Source organism: Amphiura filiformis, chromosome 14 (assembly GCF_039555335.1).
Source record: "Amphiura filiformis chromosome 14, Afil_fr2py, whole genome shotgun sequence".
Taxonomy (NCBI): domain Eukaryota; kingdom Metazoa; phylum Echinodermata; class Ophiuroidea; order Amphilepidida; family Amphiuridae; genus Amphiura; species Amphiura filiformis.
In genome coordinates, this window is record NC_092641.1 from 50,274,125 (window position 1) to 50,297,025 (window position 22,901).

General features: G+C 36.3%; 1 long non-coding RNA gene across 1 annotated transcript; it reads right to left on the reverse strand.

Annotated features, from left to right (window-relative positions):
- Positions 1 to 1,517: 1,517 nt before the first annotated feature.
- LOC140169069 (uncharacterized) lies at positions 1,518 to 4,892 on the reverse strand. The gene is made up of 3 exons (XR_011861340.1): positions 4,598 to 4,892; positions 3,866 to 3,990; positions 1,518 to 1,890 (listed from the first exon to the last, which is right to left on the reverse strand). It is a non-coding gene; the product is annotated as an uncharacterized lncRNA (long non-coding RNA).
- Positions 4,893 to 22,901: the final 18,009 nt, after the last annotated feature.

Here is a 22,901-nt window from a genome sequence, read left to right on the forward strand (position 1 = left end):
GAAACAAAGGATTTATTGACTGTTTTATTGATTTTTCACTACTTAAATGTCAAGTACTATAGACATGATATACATCATTTTAAAGCTAATTTCAAGTAGAATATTTTGGTTGAATATCTCAAAAATGATGATTGGCGACTTCAGGGCTCAGTTGTGCCGAGGGGTCACATATTCACAATCTACAATTCTGAACACATTTTCAGGAAATTGCTCAACACTGTGCTGATTTACCAATAACACTGTCCAGTCCACAGGTACATCATACATGACCAACCAACAACACTTCCATCTTTGCTAGAGCTATAATAAAGTTATAATTAGAGTATGTAATATGCGCATACTTCTAGGTTAATAAATGCATATCACCAAGTCTTGTTGGGAGTGAAATTGTACAAAACAATGCACACATACTAAGGTGTTGATGCGTCTAAATGCACAAGCCCCGCAGGGGGAACTGCATTAGCTCAGTACAAGTGCATTATTTTGTACAATTTCTCAAGCAACAAGTGATACACATTTATTGACCTATTTCATACAAAAAAAAAAAATCCAATGATTTCCGCGATGTTATAAGGCCCGCCGATTACGAGCTGATTATCACAAAAGCATTTCAACAGAAGATATTTTATTGTTATGTTAACTCACTTTTCACATTCAAACAACACGAGTGATCCTTGACCTCTGGGTCCTATTTTATGAAACTTTGGAAATTCTTAGTTCTTTGGTGACTGACTTCATATTTTGTCTTAACTTCTTGTCCACCATGCACATTATTTTCTAAACTTAAGGTGTGTGGTACGATCGATAATGGGACCCTGTCCCCACACTGACCTCAAAGATGTCAAAAAGTTTTGATACTTTTATAGATAGCCCCTACTTGTCTCTTGCTCCTCCTAGTCCTATAAAGATTTTACACCCAAAATCCTTGTACTTTTAAAAAAGTGTGAGAAAAGCTGTCAAAGATACCAGGTATATGCATTTTCTTTAATGGTTTTATTTGTTCAAATTAATGTACAATGACTTTTGAGCATAAAAATTAGGAGCTCGAGAAAAATAGGGGCTCTATGATTAGTGCCAAAAGTTTTTAATGTGTGTCTCTTGTGTGAATAGACCTGGAAGTGTATCAGAATTCAGAATGGGGAAGGGCACTTTTTACAGGTGAAATGATCTGGAATCACAGACATCTGCTTGTGAATTGAAATGCTGAATTGAAATCAAAGCTGAATTTCATTTCGATTCCACTTCATTCTTCATCACTCAACATGATTTCAATTCCAATCCAATTTAATTCTTCGTTAAGTAACGATGATTTCAATTCAATCCAATTCAATTCATGCCCAAGCCCACTCATTTTGATTCGAATTCAATTCCAATGCATTGAAATGAAAATCGCCCAAAATTCATTTCAATTCAATTTCAATGTAATTGAATTAACATTAGGACTCACTTCCACTGTTGTAAAATCCAGGGGGTTCTTCCTGCATACATTTTCAGTGAGTTTGGTATATCGGCGGTGGTTTTCAATGGAGACAAATGTGCCCAATCGAGGTATATTTGAGTGATTTTTGTGAAAAATTGGGTTGCAAAACAAAAATTAGGTATAGAGAAAGTCAGCATTCATAAGTCTGTATGGCAGTGGCACATCCCTGTACAAAATATTTTGAAGAATCCCCACCAGGGTAAAATATGAAATGAACATCAGGTGATGTCTACTAGTGATCCAAGCCTAAATGATAGGTAGGCCTACATGTAGACCCTATCTGTCATGGTGTTGACAAGTTGTCTTTTTATGTCAATTGTTTTTTTCACATCATCATCACTATCACGATCTATATCTTGCTTTAGCTTGTTGCTACAGGTGGTTCCTTCCAGTTCCAGTTCAAATTTCATCTGTAAAATAAACCAAAAGTAACAATTAAAAATATTTAAATTTAATACATTTTTCTTATCAAGATTAAGGGAAGGGGTATGAACGTTTGGACAGTATTTATTGTGGGACATTAGAGCACATCAGACATATCGAATTGCATTCTGAATACGAAGAATGTCCTTCTGATATCAAATAATTTTGATTTTTTGAAATTCGCAATGTAATACACATTTTATGGCAAATCATTAAAAATTTATATTTTTGATATTTAACAGTAGGCCTACTTGAAGTAAATTTTATAAATCTGATGATTTATACTTAAAGTGTATGTAGGTGGGATGAAAACCGACGATCAATTGAAAATTTTGAACCTTCGTATTGAAGATATGGATTTTTTTACCAAAACACCAACAAAAAATAGGTCTTTTTGGGAAAAAAATCCATATCTTCAATATAAAAGTAAAAGGTCAAAATTTTCAATTGATCGTCGGCTTTTCCTCCCAGCTACATACACTTTAAGAATATATCATTAGATTTATAAAATTTATTTCGAGGACTGTTATATATCAAAAATTTGAAAAATATCAAATTTTAATAATTTGTCATAAAATTTGTATTATATTGTGAATTTCAAAAAATGAAAATTATTTGATATCAGAAAGACATGCTTCGTATTCAGAATGCAATTCGATACGTCTGAGGTGCTCTCATGTCCCACAAAAAATACTGTCGAAATGCCATAAACGCTCATTCTAGATCCCTTAAATTGAAGAAAGTGGCATGGAAAGAAAAAAAATATCTTGGGGCCCGATTTAGTAGCTTGGGCCCCGTTGGGGCCCTGAGATAATAAGTTACTATCTCGGGGTTCCAAGTTACTAGGAATAAATACCAGACTCACCTCAAGTGGAGAGGTCACTGATGGTTTAGGAATAGGCCTACTGCGAACATTCCTAAACCATGTACGGTAACTTGGGAATGATTTGAAGTGACCTACACTTGAGATAAGTCTGGTATTTATTCCTTGCTACTGTGTAAAGGAAGACAAATATAGCAGCCGACAAGTGCCTCATTTTGATATGGATGTACACATATCAGGGCCCTTTGTTTCTATCTCCAGGCCCCAAAATTACTAAGTCAGGGCCCCGTGGTGTTACTATGTCAGGACCTGCTACTAAGTCAGGGCCCTGAGTCTCCTGAGATTTTTTTTTTCCAACATTCTGGGGCTCCGTATTGAACCTGAGATATTGCAGTGGTAAAAAGAATAATTACATGAAATTTGAATACTCTCATTTGATTTTGATTTATGCAAACCACTACATGTTGAAATTGACACATTTTATGCATATAATTATACAGAGAGTAAGTACAAATCAGCTGCTAGTAGGTACTTGCTGCAAGTGCAAGTTGTAAAACCTAGACTGGGATCCATGACTAAGTATTCTGGGCCTTCAATCATTCTGGACCATTTTGAGGTACCCCGGCACACATTCATTTGCATTGGACCTTATTGCCTTTAGAATCCTTTAAATTAACCAATAAAAAAGTTACTAAACTCATTTACGGCAGGCATTTTCGGGTAATTTTGTACCCCGGTACCTGATGTTTTGTTCGGGTAATCGCATGATTTCGCATCAGGTACGGTACCATACCCGAAATTGTAACAATTTTTTTTAAAAACTTTTTTCTCAGTTTTGGAGTGTCCCTGGCTTTAATGATTTCAAAATGCATTGAATTTGTATCAATTTTGCAATCATTGGTAGAGTATGACATATGAACACAAATTATCACTTTGCATATTAAAATAAAAATCGGTCAACCATGAATGATCCTATCATTGAGCTCTAGGTCCATGGACACTCCAAATCAAAACAAAAACAAATAAACGGTAACCCGATGCTGGCTCTCTTTCCCGGGTAGCGAAATCTCGGTCGGGTACCCAAAAAGTTAAACCCAACCGAAAATGCCTGCCTTAAACTCATTGTACATTGTACATACCAGATTTTTGATGGTTCACGGTTGAGTTCGCTAATCGCTATACACCATGATTTGAAGTCACAATGAACATCTGAAAGTAGTTTGTAACCGTACAGTTCACTTCAAGTTGACATCACTGATATAACCTAGTTGTGAAAATTCAAAAAATAAGGTCAAGTTAAAATGGAGCTTTTACAAGAGTCAAGAACAGCAAGAAAATAACAAGCAAACTGCATTCGCACCGAATCCTGTCCGGTTGACTCCTTTTAAATAAAAGGGGTGTTGGACATTATCCAGAAGAAGAAGTTTTCCTCCAGGTTTCTGAAATTGGGCTTCTCCATGGTGCACTTACATATGTAAGCTAGCACCAAAGTTACATGTGAGGCCTGTAGTCTGATCAGTACCAAATTAAAAATGCATTCAAGTCATTGTTTGGCTATTTATTTGCATGCAAAAGTAAACTGCGCACCCTTTGGACCCTAAGTGCCGCAAATTACTTGATCAAATATTCATAGGAGGGGCAAAAGCTTTTCTGTTTAATTTACAGTGTGCTATATTTATGCGAAGTATAAAATATTATGACTCCCCCAATCTGGCCATCAAAGTCGAAAGTGCTTATATTATAATATTCTTGTGGCCCCTCTTAAAAATTCCTTCACAACATTTTGACCCCCCCTCTTCCAAAGAAAATGACAGCCCTAAATTTTGGAGAAATGGAATAGAACATATTAAGCTTATTAATCGTGTACTTACGTTCACATGTATTTTGAATCGTGTTCCAGATTCATGCACTAGCCATGCTACAAACTATAGTGCACTTGCTGTGCATCACAACGACAATCGAGTGAATCTAATCTAACAATGTCCACTACTTTGGCGGGTAGTTTTCCCCAGGGTTTTCCCGAATCACAATGGCTCTCTATAGGTTTCTGTCCTGCATCTTGAAATCTTCTACCTCCAATCCTGTGTCTATACCTCTGGTTAAATGGCACTGAACCTCTCAATTTGAGAAAACCCTTCACAAAATTAACCAACTGTCGAGGCCAAACTGTCATGAATCATGATTCGTCTTGCTTATTCACAGCCCGTGGTAATACAGGAACAATTATTTGTGACCTTGATGTGTCGTTAAATCATATCATGCGATGACACTGTCGCAATGTACACCAGCACCAACCCTCTTAATGAATGGAACTACATGTCTTTGGCCAGTTTCTCTTGAACATCCATGTTTTTTTCTGTGAAAATAGAGCAAATAAAAGAAAATAAAAATTAAAAGATTAACTTGATACTTAAGCTGAAATTACAGCTAGGTTTAGGTGACAAAAAAAACCTGTTCTACAGGCCCATCTGACCTAGATTTTGTGTCTTGGGTGTAAAAAGAAAAAAAAACTATGAATGGAGCAAGTTAAAAAAATGGCAAAAATTTTACAGATCTTAGTAATTTTACAGGTATTTTAAGGTCATTTGCACAAGAAAAATGCTCAACTGACCACACCTACATAGGTTTATTTCCATCGTATTTGTCTTGAGTGTACAAATTGAAGAATCCTGGAGGAAAAGTGAACAAAATGACAGACCGTACTGGCAAAAGCAGCCTGCCTATTCCCAATTTCAACAACACAATATTGATGTCCATCATTTCTATTAAAAAGCAATGAGCATCATCTGTGTTTTTGTGTGCACCAACTCTTTGTGTTTTTTGAGTGAGTTTCGAGTACTTTCCTAACCACCTTTCCCGCGGAATGTGGGAAAATGACAGCACTTGTAATTTTTGGTTATGTTAAAGTCAATTTAGTTAATTAAGTGCAATTTTAGCAACAGTTTTGATGCGATCACCCCGTTGTAATTGGCTATGTTTATTTCCGAACTTCCCTTGCTATTACGGTGTCATGCTTCACGGCCACGCGTTTTGAACTCGCCACCCAAAAATGGTGGTGTTGTTACGCTTTTCCAAATCGAGACTCGTTCAAATTGTTATATCTCTGCTTAAACAAAAGTTATTTAAGTGTGTTTGGTGTCATTTTGTAGCTATATAAGTGCCCTAACAGACCTCCAAAGGAGAATTGTTTATCAGCTAAGATAGTGGAGTTAGAGTTGTTTGAGTTCAGAATGACCGAGGTGGTGGATGAGGCGGTGGCGGATGAGGCGGTGGCGGTATGTGCAAAGTCTATGGGAAATAAAGATTTTGTGTGTGTGCGTTGAATCAACTGATCATATCTTTGCATCCATATGGGCTACAGACATGGTTAAGAGCTCTTTTGAAAGATTATTAATTCTGCTAATTGTTTTTAATCATTTTTAAATCTTTATGATTGGTTTAGTCTATAAAATGCAAACTTTTATGTACAAAACTACCCGTTTTCATATTAAACACTGTAGTAAGCAATGCGGATGTCTTCAAAATCTAAAAGTTGCTGTAAATTTTTAATTGCTTATCCTATCATAGTCAAAGTTTACATTTTCTGAGAGGAAATTTGATGAGGAATCTAAATATGGACTTACTTTTTTTGTATGGGTTAGGGTAAAATGTTTCAGTTCAAAATATGTTGAATTGTAAAAAATTTGAACATATTTTGGGACACCCTGTATTCCGAGATTACCAAACAGCTGTGATTTTTTTTTTCTTCCAGAGTCAGTAGGCTCCCCCTAACCTCTAACCAAATCAATGTTGTTTACTTTCAGTTTATAACTGCAAGTTAGTAATAAGCAAAGCATTAAATGACCCATTTTTATTTGGATTTTTTTTATTCCACCCTGTATAACTTCAAGGTCACCCTGTACAGTGAGTTGAAATGTGTATATTTAAATTGCTTTTGCCTTCAGCTTTCCAAAAATGTATACTTTTGCTAGTTTAGGGTTGATAGTTGTGGAGATATTCTAATTTGAAACTTGATTGGTGTAAAAATTCATAATATTTGTGATGTAACGCTAAGGGTGGCGAGTTCAAAACACGTGGCCTCATCAATTTCTGCTAGATTTTGATAGCTCAGGTCTCTAGCCTCAAAAGCTATTGGTGAGCAAATTCGAAGCTAGACTACCAGAGTACCAGGGTGCATTCTACCATTGCCAATCCCTGGGTTGTACAAAATGTATAGGGTTGGAAATGTTCCAACATGCTACACATTCCACCCCTAGAGCACACCAACAGTTTAATTCCTATGTAAACCCAGCTTACAGCCCCACATTTTCTGGGATGATGGGGGCGAAGTAGGCCTACTTGAAATGAATTGCATAATTATCATGATTACGCATGTTGCACACATAACACATTTGATCGAGAAGTCGATCCTTAATCCATTCCAGGCCACTGATATTATACATGTAGAAACCGACGATTGATTATTATGGACTGAGCTTTGGAGTTCAAATCATGTATCTCAACTCATGTCAGAATCAGTCAAGCATAACACCACGTTTAAAGCAATGGAAATTTGGAAGTATTAAACAACAACAACGCAGATCACGATGGGTACAGCACCCCGAAAAAGTTGCTCAAATGACACATATCATCAGCGAATTGTTAGCATGGTTAATCTCATAAAATAAAAATGAGCAAACTCTGAAGATACAGATAAGTCATCAAAATAAATTTCGGTACCCTGGTAATATATATAAACTTTTAAAATAAAGAATTTTTTAAGGGGGTACTACACCCCTGGCCAATTTTGAGCCTATTTTTGCATTTTTCTCAAAAATTATAGCGCATTGGTGACAAGTAAGATATGTATATTATAGGGGCAAGGACTACAACTACTGCACTGAAAATTCAGCAACTCAAGGCTAGTAGTTACTGATTTATTGATCAAATATTGGTTTTCCCTCATTTTTGACTGTAATACTCCACAACTGTTGCCTGTGCTGAAATAAAATTTCCAGTGCAGTAGTTGTAGTCCTTGCCCCTATAATATATCTTACTTGTCACCAATGCGCTATTGCGCTATAATTTTTGAGAAAAATGCAAAAATAGGCACAAAATTAGGCAGGGGTGTAGTACCCCTTAATGTGTTTGAAAATTGGCGATGATTAAGCGACTGAAGTAGTTTATAGTTCCATGCTCTATCTCTGTCCAGTGTTCACACTGTGTCATCGTGGATAGTAGACGATTTCTAGATCAAATGACAAACAGACAGTAAGCTAGCTTACTTCAACCCAACAGAAGCCAGCTGCTCGGTCTAATATTTATTCATAACCTCATTTTATACGTGAAGCCTGTAATCCAATCAAAAGAAATTGATTGCCTGACCGCGCACTAATTGCATTAATTAGAGGTTAATAACTGCGCATCGGTTATTTGGAGGCATTGTGAAAAATCTAAACATTTTGCCTTTGGAACCGAGGAATATCCCGAGGGCGCAGCCCCGAGGGATATTCCGAGGTCCAAAGCAAAATGTTTAGATTTTTCACAATGCCCGACATATAACCGATGCAAAGTTATTAACCTCATTCATAACCGTCACTTTGATCTTTTAACTTTTCAAAATAACACAAAATTTTCTCAAAAGTTTGTAAAAATAAACAATTTTTACATCTTCCCTTTCCCAAAATCGATCAGGCTAAAACAAAACGACCAATAACAAAAGTGCGTATCAGAATCTGTGCAAATATGGTAGCGCGCAATCCAAATACGGCAGCCAGCGCGCGCGCAGTTCGTTGGACGCACAATACGGCGCACGCAGAAGTCAATTGTGTGCGACATTGGAACAATTACGCATTTTGCGGTCAATTGTGAGATATTAATGACCTCGATTTGCGTTCGCGTTTTCACAAATAATAAAATATGATTGGATCGCACGCATCGCGTTTATTAATGAGGTTATGAATAACTCACAATGACTCCGGACGCGCAACAATGACTTCTGCGCGTGCGTGCGTGTATAAGCTACACAACGCACACGCCTACGCGATGCCGTCGCGCTTCTGTGATTGGTAGCTCTTGTTGTCGGCGCGAATGTTATATTCGCCTGGTTGATTTTTTGTAGGGTAGGTTACAACAATGATTAAAACTGGTTATATTTAACAGCGTTTTATGGTATAAAATAACATAAAATATGCCATTTTGATTTGTTCAAAATATTAGATACGACGGTAATGAATGACAATAATAACTTTGCACCATCTATTTTGAGGTCATTGTGTGAAATTGTCGGGTTTTGTTTTGGGCCTCGGTATTTTTCCTCGGTCGGAAAAATACCTCAGCCCAAAACAATTTCACACAATTCACCTTTTCAGTAAATCCCATAAGCCTTTGCGAGTACACCTGAGAATTTGTCATTTGACGTCACGCTGACTAGCAATGCGCAGTAACCATGTTCGTGGGCGCAGATTGGCGTGACGTCAAATGATGAGGTCTCAGGTGTAGGCAGGGTTCGATTTAACTGGTGTCGTGGAGCAAAATGCTCCCCATTTTGGACAACCTACTACACAAATTTCAGCTTGGATAGCAATTTTTTACAATGTAAACATAGATGCTAATATTAAAAGAACATCGCCTAAATAAGGTTTTCGCTAAAAATTGCTACGCAAATTTTTCAAAGTAAATCGAACCCTGGGTGTAGGCCTACTCGCAAAGGGTTATGGGATTTACCGAAAAGGTGAATGACCTCAAAATAGATGGTGTGCAGTTATTATTGTCTAAATATTGCGCATCTCTGACTGTGCAATGGTATTTCCAGCATGCCAGGTAGTAGGTACATCCACGGCCTTGGCCCTTGGCTTGCTAACGTCAGTGATGCCAACGCCGCACCTTAGGCGCACAATTGGGCTACTTGGCGATCACTTGCCGCTACTCAAAAAAGCATGCCGCTACTTTTGTCAGTCTCAGGCCGCGGCACTAATTTGATGTATACATTTTCTTTTCAATTTAGCCGATTTATAAAGGTTTTGAGTCTTTGAAGCTCCAAATTGAAATTACAATGGGTTTTGTGACCATTTATTGATCGGTCAGTAACTTCCCAGTAAGTACCGGAAGTTTCAAAGTCAAGTGCTTTTCCGCCCAATAAGCCCAATCGGCATTGGAAGTTTGCAATGCATTGTGGGACAGTTTTTGCAGTTTTAGGACACTTTGTCCTTTGACCTTTCAGAAATATTGGGTTTTTGTACATACAAAATATAATCTAAAATGTTTTACAATATTTAAAACAAATATAAAAAATATTAGTGTTTTATAAATTAATTATTTGGTATTTTTAATGATCAAAATTGTGACAATAATAAGAAAATTAATAATAATTACGTAAATTTTCCCGATATGTCAGAGGTCAAAGTGTCCTAAAACTGCTCTCAAAAACCGGAAGTTAGAATGGCGATTGGGCTTATTGGGTGTTTTGCGGTCTAAATTCAGGTAAATCCGCCCAAATATCCGGTATTGGGCGCTTTTTTGGAAGCTTAAAAATTGGGCTACTTGAGAATCCTTTACCGCGGCCTGGCGAGTCAATGCGCCGCGCCTTGACGCTGAAAAGTTTTGGCAACACTGGCTAACGTACCGGTACATGTTTACATACACATACCCATTTACATAGTTCCAGTAACTGAGTGTAACCATAGTCATTATGTTTATGATAAAGACTGAAGTCTTGCTGGCAAGACTAAAGTTGTTTTCTTTAAACTTCCGTGGTCCGGGTACGCGCTGGTGAATTGCGATCGCGTAGAAGTGACAAGGTCGCCTACTACGCGCCGCGCCGAAGACCAATGGGTCAGCCGGCTTGTTGTCAAGTGCATTGATCAGCCAATCAGCGTGATTGTTTATTGCTTTGTGTTTACGCTCGTGTACGCGATACGAACAGGCACGACCACGGAAGTTTAAAGAAAACAACTTTACCTAAATTTACATGGCATGTACATGTAGCACTCAGACATACATGCATGCTGGATGCTGTACATGTATATAATCATGTATACCGCCTTTAATACCGGTCATGCGGTAGCGGCCATGCATGATATTGAAATCGTTTACTTTATATTATTAAAAAAACAAGTACATTTTTTAACCTTGGGCCATTCATTAATTGACAGCGTTTTTATTCACTTGCATACAAGATCAGATATAAAATTAGAAGGTGTACCAAGTGCCCAAAATCATGGGAAAAGTTCAAAAAGATTTGAAAATCCTACCGCTGCTACTGCCTTGTTGCAGCACGGCACGGTGAATCACTTATGCAGAGCTCCGGAAACAAGTACAGAATTTGGGTGCAAAGTAATGTACAATTTCAGGAAATATTTATCGCTGATGATGAAACCGAATTCATTTTAAGAATATTTTAGATCAAATAATTACCTTCGATTCGAAAATGTAGTTACTCTTGCAATATGAACACCTTTTTTCAGCATTTTTATTCCATCACGGCTATGGCTTACGTGCAGACGGCCAGCATCCATCTTTAATGTGTCGAGGTCAATCATGGACTAATTAGAGCACGTAGTGGGTCAATTAGTCGCAAAATAAACAGCGCGCAGCGGTCTTGTGCAGTACCGCATACGGTCCGCTTGCCCTTTCGCATGTAATTGTAGTCTCGCTGCGGAAACTAATTAAATTAATGTCGCACCGGGATGTCGCATGTAGGCCTATTTATAATATTAATGATTAAGGGGCTGTGCAATAATGAGGCCCCCGGGGGAGGAGGGGTGTAAAATTTCCAAACGGCTCGCCAAAAATCGCTTGTCCCCCTCTCGGCCCGCCAAAAATCGGTTGCCCTCCCCTCCCGGCCCGCATAAAAATCTTTGCCCCCACATGCGAAATTTTTGAGATCCCAATTTGCAAACTTTAAATGGTCTAAATACCTGTTACGAGCGCAGCGAGCAGGAAAATTTGCATATTTAAGCGTTTCTGTACGGTTTTCCTAAGCCTTTTTAGAGCGTTTTATTTAAAAGGCGCCCCACCCCCCAATTTTACCCTCCCCAGCCAGGGCTCATAATTAAATCAGAGTTTTAAGCTTAAATGTAATAGCCAGAGTTAATTTTGATTAATAGGTCTAGGCCTACATCCACTTCGGAAATGTACCAAAAATTGCATTTCCCCATGCGGAAATACACCAAACATATTGCAGTTCCCCATGCGGAAATGCACCAAAAATATTGCAGTTCCCCATGCGGAAATACACCAAAAATATTGCAGTTCCCCATACGGAAATACACTGTAAATATTGCAGTTCCCCATACGGAAATACACCAAAAATATTGCAGTTTCCCATGGGGAAGTGCGTGACGGAATGTGCAGTTTTGCATGCGGAACTGCAAGCGGATATTGCAGTACTGTATGCGGCACTGCACATTTAACGGTCGGTTGTAATACCTGATTTGAGACCTGGACGTGTTTTTGAGACCAAGATGTGTTTTTGAGACCAAGATGTGTTTTTGAGACCAAGACGTGCTTTTGAGACCCTTTTGGCACTCATGGCGCGGCCGCCGGGGTCAAAAGGGTCAACGCCAAGGAATACTATGGGCGGCCGTGAGTGCCAAAAGGGTCTCAAAAGCACATCTTGGTCTCAAAATATCTTGGTCTCAAAAACACGTCTAGGTCTCAAATCAGGTATTACAAAGTCAACCGACCGTTATATGTGCAGTCTATGTCTCTGAGGTATATGTCTTTCAGACCTTTCTCTTATTTTTGAGACCTTCGCTCTGTTTTTGAGACCTTTCTCTGTGTTTGAGACCTTTCTCTGTATTTGAGACCTTTCCTGTATTTGAGACCTTTCCCTGTTTTTGAGACCTTTCTCTGTTTTTGAGACCTTTCTCTGTATTTGAGACCTTTATCTGTTTTTGAGATCTTTCTCTGTATTTGAGACCTTTCTCTGTTTTTGAGACCTTTCTCTGTTTTTGAGACCTTCCTCTGTTTTTGAGACCATAACGTGTTTTTGAGACCATAATGTGTTTTTGAGGCCATAACGTGTTTTTGAGACCATAACGTGTTTTGAGACCATAACGTGTTTTTGAGACCATAACGTGTTTTTGAGACCATAACGTGTATTTGAGACCATAATGTGTTTTTGAGACCATAACGTGTTTTTGAGACCATAACGTGTTTTTGAGACCATAACATGTTTTTGAGACCATAACGTGTTTTTGAGACCATAACGTGTTTTTGAGACCATAACGTGTTTTTGAGACCATAACATGTTTTTGAGACCATAACGTGTTTTTGAGACCATAACGTGTTTTTGAGACCATAACATGTTTTTGAGACCATAACGTGTTTTTGAGACCATAACATGTTTTTGAGACCATGTGTTTTTGAGACCATAACGTGTTTTTGAGACCATAACGTGTTTTTGAGACCATAACATGTTTTTGAGACCATAACGTGTTTTTGAGACCATAACGTGTTTCTGAGACCATAACGTGTTTTTGAGACATTTCTCTGTTTTTGAGACCTTTCTCTGTGTTTGAGACCTTTCTCTGTTTTTGAGACCTTTCTCTGTTTTGAGACCTTTCTCTGTATTTGAGACCTTTCTCTGTATTTGAGACCTTCCTCTGTTTTTGAGACCTTTCTCTGTTTTGAGACCTTTCTCTGTATTTGAGACCTTTCTCTGTTTTTGAGACCTTTCTCTGTTTTGAGACCTTTCTCTTTTTTGAGACCTTATTGTATTATTGAGACCTTGTTGTGTGTTTGTTTCTGAGACCTTTCTGTGTTTTTGAGACCTTATTATACTTTTGAGACCTTATTGTGTGTTTATTTCTGAGACCTTTATGTGTTTTTGAGACCTTATTATACTTTTGAGACCTTATTGTGTGTTTATTTCTGAGACCTTTATGTGTTTTTGAGACCTTATTGTACTTTTGAGACCCTTGTGTGGTTTTGAGACCCTTTTGGCCCTCATGGCCGCCCATAAGATTGAATACAATACTGGTCTTTTCAAAGATCTTACAGGTGCAGCATGATATGGTTCAATGAAGAGGTACCGCCTGAACGTATCAGTGTATAACGCGGTATATTCAAAAATTGTTTTCACCTATTGCTATGGTAGTTAATCCGATTATTACGTAACTTCGCCAGCGTATTGGAATAAAACAGGAGGATGTGAGTTTATAAGGGCAATGTCGGGGATAGGTCACAATCGATGTGGAGAGATGAGAGGTCCGACCAACAGCCATAGCGATTCAACTAATTCCAGCGGACGGTCTGTGGCTAGTAAGGAATCGTCTTTGACCACATGCGCAGATCTGTCTCGTCAGGAAGATATTTAATATCCCGAATTTATAATAGGCCTATGCCTACCAGTTCCATCGTATAACCGATCTGCTAGAGAATATTTGTTACCATGTTTAATAAATTCGTATTTATCGTATAATAAAATGTAGCCAAATGTATATTATGTGTCACACGGTTTTCTGCTGAACCACTGGCAGGCTATGTTACCACATCTATGACAATGACAAAGGTGAATTTTGATGATTTTTACGATCGTCCGGATGAGCAAATCACTGAATGGGTCTTTAGTTCCCTCCTCTCCTTATCCTGCCAATATTATATGAATCAAAGAAAAATAAAGAAAAAATAAAATTAAACAAGAAAAAAAGACAAAGAAAAGAAACAATAAAAGAAAAACAATAGAATAAATTAAACTAAATATGAAAAAAAAAAATGCAAGAAAATATAAATGAAAAGTTTGAACAATATTTTGTTTATAAAAGTTTGTGTGACCGTGATGAGGCTCGAACTCACCATCTTCCGATCTAAAGAACCAAAGTCTTATGCCTTGCCAAGTGAGCTATGCTCGTGAGATGCGAAATAAAGATAAAATAATACATTGTATACCTGCTTGTGTCGGTAAATGATTTGCTCAAATTCCATAATGATATAATATTGTGGAGGGCGCTAGCGTGAAATATGCTATCATCACAGTCGCTTCTATTCCTTATAGACGGGTTTCTACGGTATACACCGTGAATGAGTCAGACAATTTTGGACAAGAGTGTCGAAATTTGCCATCTTGATGTTTGCACTAAACTTTGTGTAATGTTCCTACTTTTGGGATGTTCTATTTATACCAACAAAAAAAAAAGCGACAAACAAACAAAATTTTGTTGCCATTTTGCGAAACACATTCTGGCAAAATGAGATAGGCCCTATAATTTTGTTAAAGAAAATTTCTCTTTTTTTTCCTAATTTCATTTTGGTCCTATAGAAAAATTTCAGCGTGGCCATAACAAATTAAAGGCCCATTCAGTGATTTGCTCATCCCGACGATCATAAAAGTCATCAAACTTCAGATTTTGGTACCTTTGTCATTGTCATTTTAGATGTGCTAAAATTGCCTGCTATATATAGTAGACGGGAAATTAGATAAGTCAATACTGCTGTTTTCTTTGTTTTTTTATGGGTTTTTGTTGTTGTTTTTTTTGCAAAATTTTTCATTTCAAAAATACCAAATGACAACTTGAATGACTTATCCTTCAGTTTTAAGCAATTTATAACAATATTAAAAAAACAATTTACAGTTGCGCCCACTGGAATCACTGAATGGGACTTTAATTAGTATTTACCTTATTATTCGGGCTCATGGTGAAAATGCGAACATCATCAGTAATATTTTTAAATCAAGAAAGCGAACAGTTCACTTTTATAAAATGTAGAACTATTAATGATACCAAAACAAGTTTCAGTGATATTACCCACAACTCAAAATCGGCAAATTTTGTGGCGATATGATTAGCTTTTCATTTTTCAACCCCATACTAATTCGGCTTTCTTTTTAGGTTGGCCCTTTTACGAGTATTGCTTATTACTCGTCCAATTTAAAATTTACTGCTCCTATAGGCCTAGACATGATAGACAGACGATTTTGTGCAATTAGCATCAGCCTTCTACTTCTTTGCCTTTGAGAAATCAAAAACGATTGTCAATACTGTCGTTTCCTTCGCTTTTTGTTAAATTATTTTTCATTTCAAAAATACCAAATGACAATTTGAATGACTTATCCTTCACTTTTAAGCAATTGTAAACTATTTTTTTTACACTTGCGCTGGGATCACTGAATCCCTCTCCAACTCCTCTTTATAGCCCTCTCTTCTCCCCCTCCTCTATCTTTTCCTCTATAGTCCCTTCTCCCTATCTCTTTTACCCTGCATCAGGGGACGGGGACACGAATATGACATTTTTGCCTATGTATAATTATAGGCTATTTATTTATTTATTTATAAATCTAATCGGCATCAAAGGAACAAAGCATTACGTATAATCTATTTTCTATCTCTAACCTCCTTGGGTTCGACCATCTGCATCAGAAAGTATTGTCCAGCAAAATAGCTATAGGGGGGAAGTGGGGCAAATTGGTCCACCTAATGTCCCATTTTGCCCCACCAGATTTTACTCGGCTATCATACTAATACCTGACAACTTGCGACAAGTGACCACTACAAAACAAAATGTACATCACCAAGAGTCTAGTAGACTAACGTTTCGCAAAAAATGGTGCCCGTCGGCCTCCGGCTTCATTATTTTATTAAGGAGTCTTTAAGGCGTCCCATTTTACCCCACTGCGAAATTGTTGCTGTAAAGAGGCTGGGGTAAAATGGGACAGCTGGGGTAAAATGGGACGCCATTGATTTACTAAGGGATTTCTTTTGTTGGGGCAAAATGGGACAGTGCGAGTTAGCACACAGTAAATCAATGGCGTCCCATTTTACCCCAATTTGGCACATTTCTAAAAGAAGTCTTTTCTTATAATTTTCGAAGAAAAGAGTAACAATTTTTGTCTTATTTAATTGAAAAAGGTGTCTTAGAAGTTATTTTTTAATTTGAGAAACACTAATTCGGGCCATTGATTGAGATATTTAGCCTCAAGTCGTGACCTCTGCTTAGACATGACAAAAAAATGGAATACTTATATTGATGTGTTAAGCTTACGGCCCTCAGGAGTTCCTGTTTAATGAAGAATGGTACTTTTAAATGGTTGGAAATATAAATAGACATTATTATCAAAGTAAGTTGTTGCAAAAATGGGCAAAATGTGACCATTTTACTTATAAAAGTATTTCTAAAATCACTGTCCCAAATTACCCCGTGTCCCAATTTGCCCCAAGTTACCCCCTAGGCCTATCTTGTGTCGTGTTGAAACCCAGTGTTGAAACATTACGTTATTATAAAAATGTGAAGACGAACTAAGGTTTTTCAGAATAGTCCCAGCTTCTTTATAAATACATTCCTTGTGTATTTATTTATTTATTTATTTATTTATTTATTTATTTATTTATTTATTTATTTATTCATTCATTCATTCATTCATTCATTCATTCATTCATTCATTCATTCATTCATTCATTCATTCATTCATTTATTTATTTATTTATTTATTTATTTATTTATTTATTTATTTATTTATTTATTTATTCATTCATTCATTCATTCATTCATTCATTCATTCATTCATTCATTTATTTATTTATTTATTTATTTATTTATTTATTTATTTATTTATTTATTTATTTATTTATTTATTTATTTATTTATTTATTTATTTATTTATTTATTTTTTTTAATTTATTTATTTTTTTTCTTTTTTCGTTTCAGTTTGAATCTGACCCCTTCCCATTCCCTCGTGATATTTCTTGGTTGCCTAAACATAGATCCTGGAAAGAAGAAGTAGACCTACATTTCTTATTTTCATTACATTTGGGAATTGGAAAGAACCTTCTGTTAAATCATGCATGACTCAATTACAAATCTCTACATCCCTTTCTTCTTGTCTATTGATATTTTGAATAGTGTTTATCTTTCCCTAATAGATAGCGCCCTGATCGATTCTTCCTGCATATCAATATGCTTCATTTACATTACATTACAGAGATCGGACACTAATCCCTACCATAACAAACCATGTATAGACTCTACATGCAAATACAGGTGATATAACAGGTCTATATTACAGGATTAGATTAGTAAACTATGATCTATTTGCAAGTATTATATTGATTGAGCAGGAAAGATTTGATACTATTTTTTTGTATAGTAGTCTAGTTGCCGGCGTGCGTTATTTCTTTCTGCAACCATAATGGGCCACAATGCGATAACACATAGTACATACGTATAGGATAATGGCCAAGGATTAGAACGTGAGTGGATAAGAATGGCTGAGTCGCGGAGCGACGAAGCCATTCTTATCCACTCACGTTCTAATCCGCGGCCATTAACCGACTTAATACACACCTATGACGTCGCGCTATTGTTTTACCGCGCCATTATTTTCCACGAATGGAGTGTTATTGAAATTTGTTGCTCTTTACAAATTGATCAATTGATCATTGATGCCGGACAATACACTAATGACCGTACTAGGTGCGAGTGAAAAATACAAGGACTCAGCTTTATGTAAAATTTCTATAGAATTACCCATCATATCACGATCCAGGTGTTTAGTTCAAATCATCCGTAACCACCTTCTTGAATTATAAAGATCTGAAATGTTTGTTACACAAATTGAATAAACGTAGATTCGTAAAATCATTAAAGTGATCAGACAATCAATAGTTATTTATGCCCACTTCTAATGTGTTAACTATTGAAGTGTTTAGGACTCTATTTTGCATAATAAGGAAATTGGCCAAATGGTCATAGGTTCATATGAAATAGTCAATTGCAGTTCATTACCTCAAGAAAGCTAGACCTGTGCTGGACCTGAGCAATGATACTCTTCTCTGTGAATCGAGTGTTCGATTTTGGAACAACCATGCAATTATGGACACTATTTATTTATCTTGGATACTAGTAATTTTGTGATGGAATCATTCCGAGGATATAATATCGTTGATTCGCAGCATACATGGTATATGTTTCGAAGGAAGGACCTAAATCAGGCATGATTCTACTTTAAGCCGAAGTAAGGTACGAAAATATTAAATGTGTAAATTTTGTTTTATTTGGTTGGCCCTATTCATGTATTACAACCCATTTATCTAGGCCTATTATGTCCCTGAACTTCGGCGGCAAAAACAAACAAACAAACAAACTTGGTCGCTTTCGGCACAAAATAAAAGCCCTGACTTCCAGTCACGGGCTTCCGCCCCCCCCCCCCCGAAATCAATTGGAGCATCACAAACATTATAATAAATATCGGATAGGCCTACTGATCGATGTAAGTAAATATTCAAATATGCCAAAATACCATCAGATGAAACATCTGATGTACTAAAGTGAAATAAAAAATTATACAGAAAATAGACCTACTGTGGCTTTTATCATTATTAAACATACCCAAAGCAAACGATTTAAAAATAAACGGATGCATAAGCCTAAATACATTGATACAGAATGTACCAATGTTGCCCAAAATGTAACAAATTAAATGTAGGGCCTAAGCCACTGAAAAAGTGTAATAATATAAAGAAGCAAAAAATGTTATAAAAAACAGTTAGCGTCGAAAGAAAGGTCCAAATAATTTAAAGTACGAGCCTACTAAGTGAAGCCTAAATAAGCATTTTCCAAAGTGAGGGTAAAAACACATCTTGCATAATAAGTACAACTTAGCCAACAAATTAACTTGCCCGTTTTGATATTGCCTTACTTTTCACAGATTGCATTGTAAATTTATGTATTTAAGGGCTCGGATAGCGATGTTTCCACCTGTATATTTTTTTTGTGGAACCTGACCAAATCAGACACATCGAATTGCATTTTGAGCACGAGGAGTGTCCTGATATCAAATAATTTTGATTTTTATTAAATTCGCGATACATTACAAATTTTATGGCAAATTATTAACAATTGAAGTAAATTGTATAAATCTAACGATATGCACCTAAAGATTATGAAGTTGGGATGAACAGCTGTCCATCATATGAAAATTTTGATCTTCATTATTAAAGATATAGATTTTTTCCTCAAAACACTAAAAATTGTAGGTCTTTTTGGAAAAAAATGTTTATGTTCAATATGAAAGGTCAAAATTTTCAATTGATAGTCGGCTTTTCATCCCAGCTACATAGGCCTACAGTTTAATTACATATCATTTATAAAGTTTACTTCGAGGACTGTTAAATTTCCAAAATATAAAAAATATGAAATTTTAATAATTTGCCATAAAATTTGTATTATATCACGAATTTCAAAATCAAAATTATTATTATTTTTTGATATCAGAAGGACAATCCTCGATATGTCTGATCTGCTCTCAGGTCCCATAAAAATTATGTGCAAATGCTGCTATCCGCTTCCTTAATTTATTGTATTAATGAAAATCTTTGTCTTGTTGTTTTTCGTATCATTATTTTACATGAATGAAGTGATGATAACAATACTGCACTTTTCGCAAATAGTTGCTTTTCGAAAGTGCAATTGTTATTAACATTACATTCGTAAATGCCAGTACTTTTCCCTGAAAAGTGTTTGCTTTTCAGGAAAAAATAGAGGCATTTACGAATGGCGTGTTATTGTAATCATCGCTCCATTCGTGGAAAATAATGGAGCGGTAAAACAATAGCGCGACGTCATAGGTGTGTATTAAATGTAATTAATAGGCCTATGAGGCTAGATATAACACGAGTTTATTACCATTATTATTTCCTCTTACTTAATAAAATAAAAAGAAATCGATAGAATTAAAATTCTATAACGGTTTACCTGGGGTTCGAACCCACAACCTTTGTATCCATAGTCTAATGCCTACACGACTGTGCTATGATTCGTTGTGCCAGAAAGGTGTTTGTTTATGATACTTATTGATTACGGAATAAACTGCATACACACAATATACTATTACTAGTATAATAAATACGAATATAATCCTAACCCTAACCCTAATCCCTAACCCTAACCCTTACCCTAACCCTAACCCTAACCCTAACCCCTAACCCTAACCCTAACCCTAACCCTAACCCTAACCCTAACCCCTAACCCCTAACCCCTAACCCTAACCATAAGACCCTAACCCTAAGACCCTAACCCTGACAATAATGAACCTTGCCTCGGACTATGCGGTTAGTGATATATTGCGGCCCATTATGGTTGCAGAAAGAAATTATTTATGTCCTCTTTTGCACAATTACTGTATATTTGTGGGACCTGAATTTTAAATTTTTATGATGATGACATAGACTCGCTTGCCAGTCCTATATACGCCGTACCTATGTATATTGAGGACTGGCTTACGCCATTTTGGATGTCAATGGGAAATACACACTTAACGATTTGCGCCGGTTAGAAACTTGAAAAAAAATCTTTAAAATTTCATCAATATATAAATGTGGTACCAACTGTATTGTGCTTGATAATTTAAGACTTGGTTGAAACAAAATTAAGGATCGAAAGCATTTAAGTGTCCAAAAAGGCAAAATTATCGTCAAAGTTCTGCCGAAATCGGCACCCTTGCGAAGGGTTCAGAATTCGAATCGGGAACGAAAATATCCGATCTTTGCGATCAAAAACACAAAATTACAACTTGAAACATACTATTGGCAAAAGACATTATTACCAAACAATATAGAATAGAAAATTTGACATCATTTTCTCAAAATAATGAAAAAATTTGCTCACTAGACATCGAAAAAGTACGCAATCCAATTCCCGTTCAAACGCGTGGGAAACTGAAAGTGCATAATCGTGACTAATGATGACATGTATGATGCAAACTCATAAGTGTTGTGCGTTTGGCAAGTTTGGAGGGGTGGGGGTTCAAAATGACCCCATAGGATTATAAAATTGCTCAAATACCTCTTTCAAATATATCAAATTATTTACATAAATAAACAAAAACAAATAAATAAATAAATAAATAAATAAATAAATAAATAAATAAATAAATAAATAAATAAATAAATAAATAAATAAATAAATAAATAAATAAATAAATAAATAAATAAATAGGGTACCTGCAGGTAATATGGGACCATTAAGGACGTTTAGCTTATTTGCATACAAACTAAAGAAGATATGCCCACAAGAGATTGTTATGATGAACAACCTGTCCTTTAAGATTAATAAAACAGGCAATGTTACCTTGTTTTTATGTTTGTTTGGACGCTATGACGTCAAAATGACGTCATCGTCAAGTGTCCCATATTACCTGCATGTGCAGGTAATATATGGGACACTGTGTTATCTCTATGGTGAAAATCAAAAGTTCAGAAAATCACTCTTTTGTTCTAAAAACATTTTTGTTACATGATTTTGAATGTTAAATGCAAATTTCTACAAGAAAATTCAATTTTCTAAATAGTTTTGCTTTTCGCATTGACAATGCACACAATTTCCTATGTGTCCCATATTACCTGCACCCATTCAGTTGAAAATCAGAGAAAATAATCATTTATAAAAGGCAAGTGCCACTTGTCAGTGGAATTTTACCTGCTGATAAGCTTAACCCATCACCTAAAGATCATAAAAATGACAAATGCCCCTCAGTACCAGAGTTTTTGGATACACAATCATAAAATGTGACGTCATTGATTTTATATCAGGCCAAAAAAAACGACATAATTTTTGGGCAATTTCACTCTTTTGGCATTGATTTCCAAGAGTTTGATACACAGACTCCAAAACTGCATTTCTAGAAGCACAATTGATGTCTCTAAACACTTAACAAATCAACTTAAAGTGTTTACCTTCTCTAAGCTACTTTTTGTTAAAATGAAAACAGGTGTCCCATATTACCTGCTGTCCCATATTACCTGCATCTACCCTAAATAAGTAAATAAATAAATAAACGAAAAAAATTGAACAAATTTTAGCGTAGCATTAAAATCATAAATATAACCATTGCTGGCAGGAGGACTCGAACCAACGATATTGATATCAGCAGTCTGATGCTCTACACAGGCGTTTCGCGCATCCAGATGCCCACTGGATGCCCACTGGTGGTCCACTGGATGTGACATCCGGTGTCACTCCGGTTTAGGCACATCCAGTTGACAACCAGATGTTGACATCTGGTGTGACACTAGATGTCAATATGTGGTGGACTGCTAGTATTGGAAATCAAGCGGACCACCAAAAGTGTGCATCATGTTGTCTGCTGTTTGCATACATTAGGTGGCCTGCTTGATGTGGTTATTTGGAAAGCTAACACAACAATGATGCCATATTTGGGCATACCAATTCTCATTTACAAGTCACGTGACCAAAATCTTA